Source organism: Nylanderia fulva, unplaced genomic scaffold (assembly GCF_048542155.1).
Source record: "Nylanderia fulva isolate GAGA-0341 unplaced genomic scaffold, ASM4854215v1 Scaffold226, whole genome shotgun sequence".
Taxonomy (NCBI): Eukaryota; Metazoa; Arthropoda; class Insecta; order Hymenoptera; family Formicidae; genus Nylanderia; species Nylanderia fulva.
The window spans coordinates 154,593-161,522 of record NW_028190290.1 but is presented as its reverse complement, the minus strand read 5'-3'; the positions used below and the strand labels follow the sequence as shown (position 1 = coordinate 161,522).

The window sequence follows — 6,930 nt, the reverse complement described above, 5'->3', positions numbered from 1 at the left end:
GGCAATACTTTGAATGATTCATTTGTAACCATTTTTTCACAATAAAGTTGCATTTTCATAAAAAAAACAGCGAGAACTTAGTTGCGCACCTATATTACCATGAAAAGTAACTGTGATATTTTATTCAAGGTGCAAGTTCACATTGAATATACATACATATAAGTAAAACTGATTACAATTTGATTCTAGAAAATAAGTGCGATATGTTATTCTTAGTGCACAAAATATAATAGTCGTTTATAGAGATTTGATTTGAAATTCATACTAGCCCGTACAATGAAAAATAATTGCTCGTAATGCCAGAGTACCAATTTGTTAATGACTCAGAAAAATAACATGGCGGCCTGCTCTCAAAAAACTTTCGATGGGTAGAATAAATAATTGAAATAAGAGTTGTGAAAATTGTATAAATTAAAAACCTCCAATCTTTCTTTAGTAAAATTTCGAATTTTCGTATCAACTTCCGATTTGTGTTATACCGTATTTTCAGGGAGTAAGTTATTGATCAGAAAACTTTGCCTTGTTGCTCGAAACGGGTGTATATTAAGTAAAATTTATAAATGTACAGTTCTCAGGTCAACTACAATAAAGCTATACGCTTAAAAAGTTTACTGATTATTTGTCGTAATATACAATAAAAAATTACATATTAATTATTCAAGATACAAGTGAGAAATAAATATTATTAAAATATACAAAAAAAATATATCAATTTGACTCTGAAAAGTAAGTGACATGGTTCTCAAAGTGCAAGGTTTCATTTGACTTACAATTTTCTTCAGAAACACAGAAGAAAAAGGTATTTGTATATAGTTTTGTATATTTACTTCGTTGTGTGTGTAGAGCTTTTAAAAATACGTTGAATTTTTATTCTAATCTAATCTTCTTCTAATGTAATACTTTTCGTATTTCAAATGTTGTAGTTATTATTCTGTAAGAGCTTTGACATTATTTCTAAATGGACATCGAGAAACATCATAGTTTTTTGAGAGCAGGCCGCCATGTTATTTTTCTGAGTCATTAACAAATTGGTACTCTGGCATTACGAGCAATTATTTTTCATTGTACGGGCTAGTATGAATTTCAAATCAAATCTCTATAAACGACTATTATATTTTGTGCACTAAGAATAACATATCGCACTTATTTTCTAGAATCAAATTGTAATCAGTTTTACTTATATGTATGTATATTCAATGTGAACTTGCACCTTGAATAAAATATCACAGTTACTTTTCATGGTAATATATTATTACTAAATTTAGATAATATACACTTTACGTATGTTCACTTTGAACTGGCACCTTGAATAACATATCAGTTACTTTTCGTGATAATTTATTATTAGATCGTTTAAATTTTTGAGTACTTTCTTTTGAACATGGCCTGACCTTTTCATTTTTATGATTTTTTTAGGATTATCTATATTTTTACACATTATGCATATGCGAGGTTGGCCGTAACCTTCTTCAGCATCTCCAAACGGTACAGAGCATTCAGGCAATGCATGTACATGTTTTTTACATAAAAAACAAGTATGTGCACCTGTTGGTTGATCATTATTTTGACATACTGGACATGAATTATTAGAATCAGACAATACCTTAAAGTTAGGTTCTTTAAGAGGCGTGGAAGTTATAGGTACATCAAGTATGTTTTTTGTATGAACAGATACAATATTGTCATTATTTTGTGCTTCAATAAGTTTTGTAGTTCCATGTAAAAAATGTACATGCTTCTGAACGAAGGAATCAACACGCAACAGTGGACAATCTTTTAACAATAAAGATTTTAATTTATTGAATTCACTTTCGACTGGTGCACTAGAAGCAGGTATGCGACCGTAACCAAATTTATCTGTATAAACATTTGTCCAAAGAGATAGTGATCTAATATCAATCATTAGACGTTCGACTAATTGAGGATAATAATGTGGGTTAATTCTATTGCCTTCATTTAAAATAATTAATGATTTAACATCACTTAAAATTTTTTTACCCCACGTGGTCCATGAATTTTCAAACGGATTAATAAAATTCTCTATTTCATTCGGTTTGCTTTCAATTTCGTCTTTAGTACTATTATCGGTTTCAAAGTTTTCTAATTCCAATCCATTAGTTGTCATTAAGTTTATTAGTTTAATTCTTGCTTCATCACATTGCGTAGAATTGCCATTTTCCAAATTGCCATCGGTTTCGGATAATGCTATTGTAAAAATATACTTAATTATTTCTTTAGCATTTGAGACATTTTTGCAAAGTATTAATTGACCAAGTGCGTGAAGATAAAAAGTTTTTACTCTTTTGTTTAATGATTTAAAAAAGTTAGAGTATGATTTTATAAAATGTGCGACGTCAATTCTAATATAGCATTTAGGTAAAGTGGAATTTTTACATGAATCCGCGTAATCTTCTATATTAGTATAATTGGTAAAAGCGCGAATAATTGCAATTAAAAGTGCTTTTGAGGAATCGCATACCACTTCTTTGGGTATCAGTGCACCAGAACGTACCCATTCTGCCAAAAAAATGTATCGAATTAACATTGTGACTTTCACTTATCATTTGGCAAATTGAAAATTGTCCACTTTTGCAATTGATAGCACAAATATATAAAAACATATGTTTGGATTTTGATCCATCCGCCTTATATAATTTTTGAACGATGCTACCGCTTGCATCAACAAATATACACAAATTGTTTTTGTTTTCAATGGCGTATTTTTTGTAAACATTAAGTTGATGATTACTCCAGTAATGAATAAAAAAAGGATCTAATCCAATATTATGTATTACATTCTGTAATGACGAAAATTTTAAAATCACTAATGCTTTAAAAACATCTGGATCTACGTAATCTGTTATTGCCGCTTCTGATTTTGTTTTACGTAGAACTATAGAACTATATAAATGCGAAGGCTCTGGGTCTCCCTCTTCCATTAGCATATGTGCCTTTTCTGCACGATACACATAAGTTGATTTATTTTGCAATTCTTTCGCGATAATTTTCCTTGTTGGATTTCTTAGATATTTTTTTCCACAATTTTCTTTTCCTTTTGTATACGTGCAATTTAATTTCACGCAGTTAGTGGATGGATCCTTATCTTCTAAAATACATTTTATTGTACTACCGCATTTACAGAATCCTGAAGAAAAAAAATATTGTTTCTGAATCTACAACTGTGAACGCATTAAATATATGAATGTACGCATGTAAGAACGATAGGAGTGATAAGAACATTAGTTCTGAATTACTAATAGGACAAAAATTCATATTTTTATAAAATATGGTAGTAATTTAATCAACTAACTCTGGCTATTTAATGATCTTTATTTAATATTCACGACGTTTCGGCCATGGGTTTCGGCCCTTATCAAGTGCTACAAATTATAATAATGACAATTATTAGAAAATTAAAAAATTAATTAAAAAGTAACTGAGTAACAATAAATATTTCCACACATTAATATGTATCCTACCTAAAACACAACTTTCTATATAGAAACTTAATTTCTGATCTTAAAATGTGACATGATATAATGTGAAACAATTAACTATATTTTTGTGTTGGTTTCAAGCTCTTTATATCAAGAGACACGGTAGTGTCTCGCGACCAGTTAAGGGCGTAGCCGAGACACCGTGTATCTTAACGCGAGTCGGACATTTGAGTCTTTATAATATTTTGAATTCTCAATAACGGCTAAAGCAATCGAGTTTATACTAGACTTAATCGATAGATTGAGTTTGAATTATATAATAAAAGTGTCTTTATTTCTGCTCTACGTGATTTGTAAGCAGAGATATATAATTGCAAAGTCGAAATATGAAAAATTTCTTTTAAGGGGTTAGGCCAGTCTAGGATTTTCAAAAAATCGAAATTTTTTTTATTGGCTTAAAGTACACTTTAGGGTCCTAAAAACATTATTCAATTGGTAGAATAGTGAAAAAACAATTTTTTCCCTGTCCAATCCGTTGTAGTGTCGAAGCGTTCGGAGCGGGCGACGAGCGCATTTTCTACTTGCCGCGGCGGGCTTCCTTTTGTCCCCTTTTTACCTTACTCTTTGCACTAATGTACCAACGGGGCCAATAATTGTTCCCCAAAAGGTCGTTAGGAAGTGTTTGTTTATCAATACAGCTGTATGTGTGGGCTTGTGTGTGAGTCAGACAGCTGAAAAACGACACCACGCGTGAACGCTTCTTTTTGTTTTCGTTAATTTTTCTGCTTTAACGAATTATTTTATTTTATTTTATTGACTACAGTGGTTTTTACTGATAAACTATCATTGTTAACAATATGAGTGATGACAAGAAGCCAGTTTATTCGGTGCAAAAAGGCAAAAGAGGACGGAAATCCAAAGCAGATGGACCAAGCATTTCAAAGCGGCAGCGTCCGTTAAATCGCTTTGAAATGGAGCAGCCTAGTGAGAACGTTGGTACGTCTGCTAAGAAATTATCTGCAAATAATTCAGATGATATTGAAGTGAATCCTAGTGTTGGATACAAGATGATAGACTTTTTGACAATGTTTACAGCAATTTCTCAAGTAGTTGTTTGTAAAAAGTGTAAGTCCGATGTAGAATTTACCGAAACGGGAAATCGTGGCTTGGGTTTCAAGATTGTGATTACGTGTAAAGAATGCGATAAAGTTTTTGTTCCGAGCTGTTCATTTATTGATAAAGCATCCAAAATTAATCGCAGAATCATTCTTGCAATGCGATTAATCGGAGTGGGATTACACGGCATACAAAAATTTTGTGCATTCATGGATCTTCCACGGCCGATTTTTCATTCATTTTATGACTCTTTAGTGAAATGTATTCATAGTGGTGCAGAAATAATGTGTGAGCAAAGTATGAAGAAAGCTGCTCAAGAGGAAAAAGGAAAAACCGATGAATCGAGTAACTCCGGAGGAATAGCTGTGTCCGGTGATGGATCATGGCGAAAACGAGGATTCTCGTCGCTTTTTGGATTCGTCTCGCTAATTGGATGGAAGACTGGTAAAGTTGTGGACGTTTCGGTAAAATGTAAGTACTGTAAAGCATGCGAATTTTGGAAAACGAAGGAAAGTACAGCAAATTACAAGGAATGGTTGGAAACCCTTGCCGACGAATGCCAAGCTAACCACGAGGGCTCTTCGGGCCTCATGGAAGTCAATGCTGTTTGCGAAATGTTCCAGCGCTCTAAATCTTTACACAACCTGAAATATACTAGCTATATCGGAGATGGAGACTCTAAGACATATACGGGTATTGTAAATTCATCACCTTATGAAGATTCGATTGTCCAGAAAAAAGAGTGTATTGTATTCGATCACGTCCAGAAACGCATGGGTACGCATCTCCGGAATTTAAAAAAGAAAACAAAGGGCCTCGGCGGAAAAGGTAAACTAACTGGCAAATTGATCGATGAACTGTCAATTTATTATGGTCTAGCGATACGCAGAAATCATGATTCTGTAGAGAAAATGAGGACTGCGATCTACGCAACGCTAGATCACAAATTATCAACAGATGCCAAGCCCAAGCACGATCACTGCCCGAGCGGAGAAAATTCGTGGTGCTCGTGGCAAAGGGCCAAGGCCACTGGAACTTTGGACGAATATACACATAAACCACCTTTACATGAAGAAGTGTACAAGACTATAACTCCAATTTATGAAAAATTAACCAGTGATGACCTACTCACTCGTTGCATAGGCGGCTTCACTCAAAACAGTAATGAGAGTTTCAACGCTACAGTATGGTCGATGGCCCCAAAAGTGACATCCAGTGGCAAAAATGTACTTGACACAGCTGTATATAGCTGCAGGTACTTATAATGATGGCCTCACAAGTGCCATGAGAGTCATGCAGAACATAGGCATCAAAATTGGGCCAAACTGCTATAATTACTGTCAAGAGACTGATCAAAACCGCATCAAATTATCCGATCGTTCGCTCTCAGATGCTGCAAGAAGATCTAGAATCGAACAGAAGGCATCCAGAAAGGAAGAAGATGAGTTCCACGTGTCCATGGAAGGTGAAATGTACGGCGCAGGCATCGCAGACTGAAGGTATAACAAAATTTTCAGCACGTAAAACTTTAAACGCGTTTTTCTTGAAACTGCATTTTTCAAATCGGGCGACGATGGTACTCGGAGACTATCGCACGTATCCACTTGAAATTTTAACTGTAGCTTCACAGTAACGTTATCTAGTAAACTACGTACGATTTTTTTGTTATCGTTGCAACTTTTTTTTTTATAAACAATTTACTGCTCATTTTTTCGGTCAAAAATTGAACCTTTTTTTTACAAGTCCGCCCGCCATTTTGCGAAAAATTGATGTAAAGCTAAAAACATACGTACTTTACTAGCAAATCTTATGTAGATTAAAATCCCGTTCTTTATTTTGTTTCAGATAGCACGAGTTCCTAGAATCACCGTCGCCCATAGAGGCCCTCTTGAAAAAAGTGATTCCGAAGATTGGCCCAGTAGCCGCCATTTTGTATCAAAATGTCATAATAAAAATTTTTTTATACACTCAAATACATGTTTAATAAAGCCTGAAAGAGAGAAATTCCATTTCTTTTTCCTTACTCCCAGAATAAATTGTCAAAGTTAGGCCTTTTTTGAGGACTCTAGATTGGCCTAACCCCTTAAGTGCTCTGCTTCCTTCCTGACGATGGTCACCGTTAGGGAGACACTCCGACGGCCGGACAGTTTGAATAAGGAGGAGAATAACATTTAATTTGTTTTGCGGATTGTATGTATATAAGGTTTATATTTTTAAGGGTATAGATATTGAACTGACGACACTGGCTACAAATTAGAGTTGTTAATATATGTATATTTATTTTAACGTTTCGACCATACGGGCTGTGGTCCTTTTCAAAAATACAGTGGAAACATCCTAAAAAATTGATATAAATGCAATCAGAATCACCAATTAA

At 33.9% G+C, this 6,930-nt stretch overlaps 1 pseudogene; it reads left to right on the top strand.

Moving 5' to 3' along the window:
• The first annotated feature begins 5,313 nt into the window (after positions 1–5,313).
• On the top strand, positions 5,314–6,050 carry LOC114937887 (uncharacterized; annotated as a pseudogene).
• Positions 6,051–6,930: the final 880 nt, after the last annotated feature.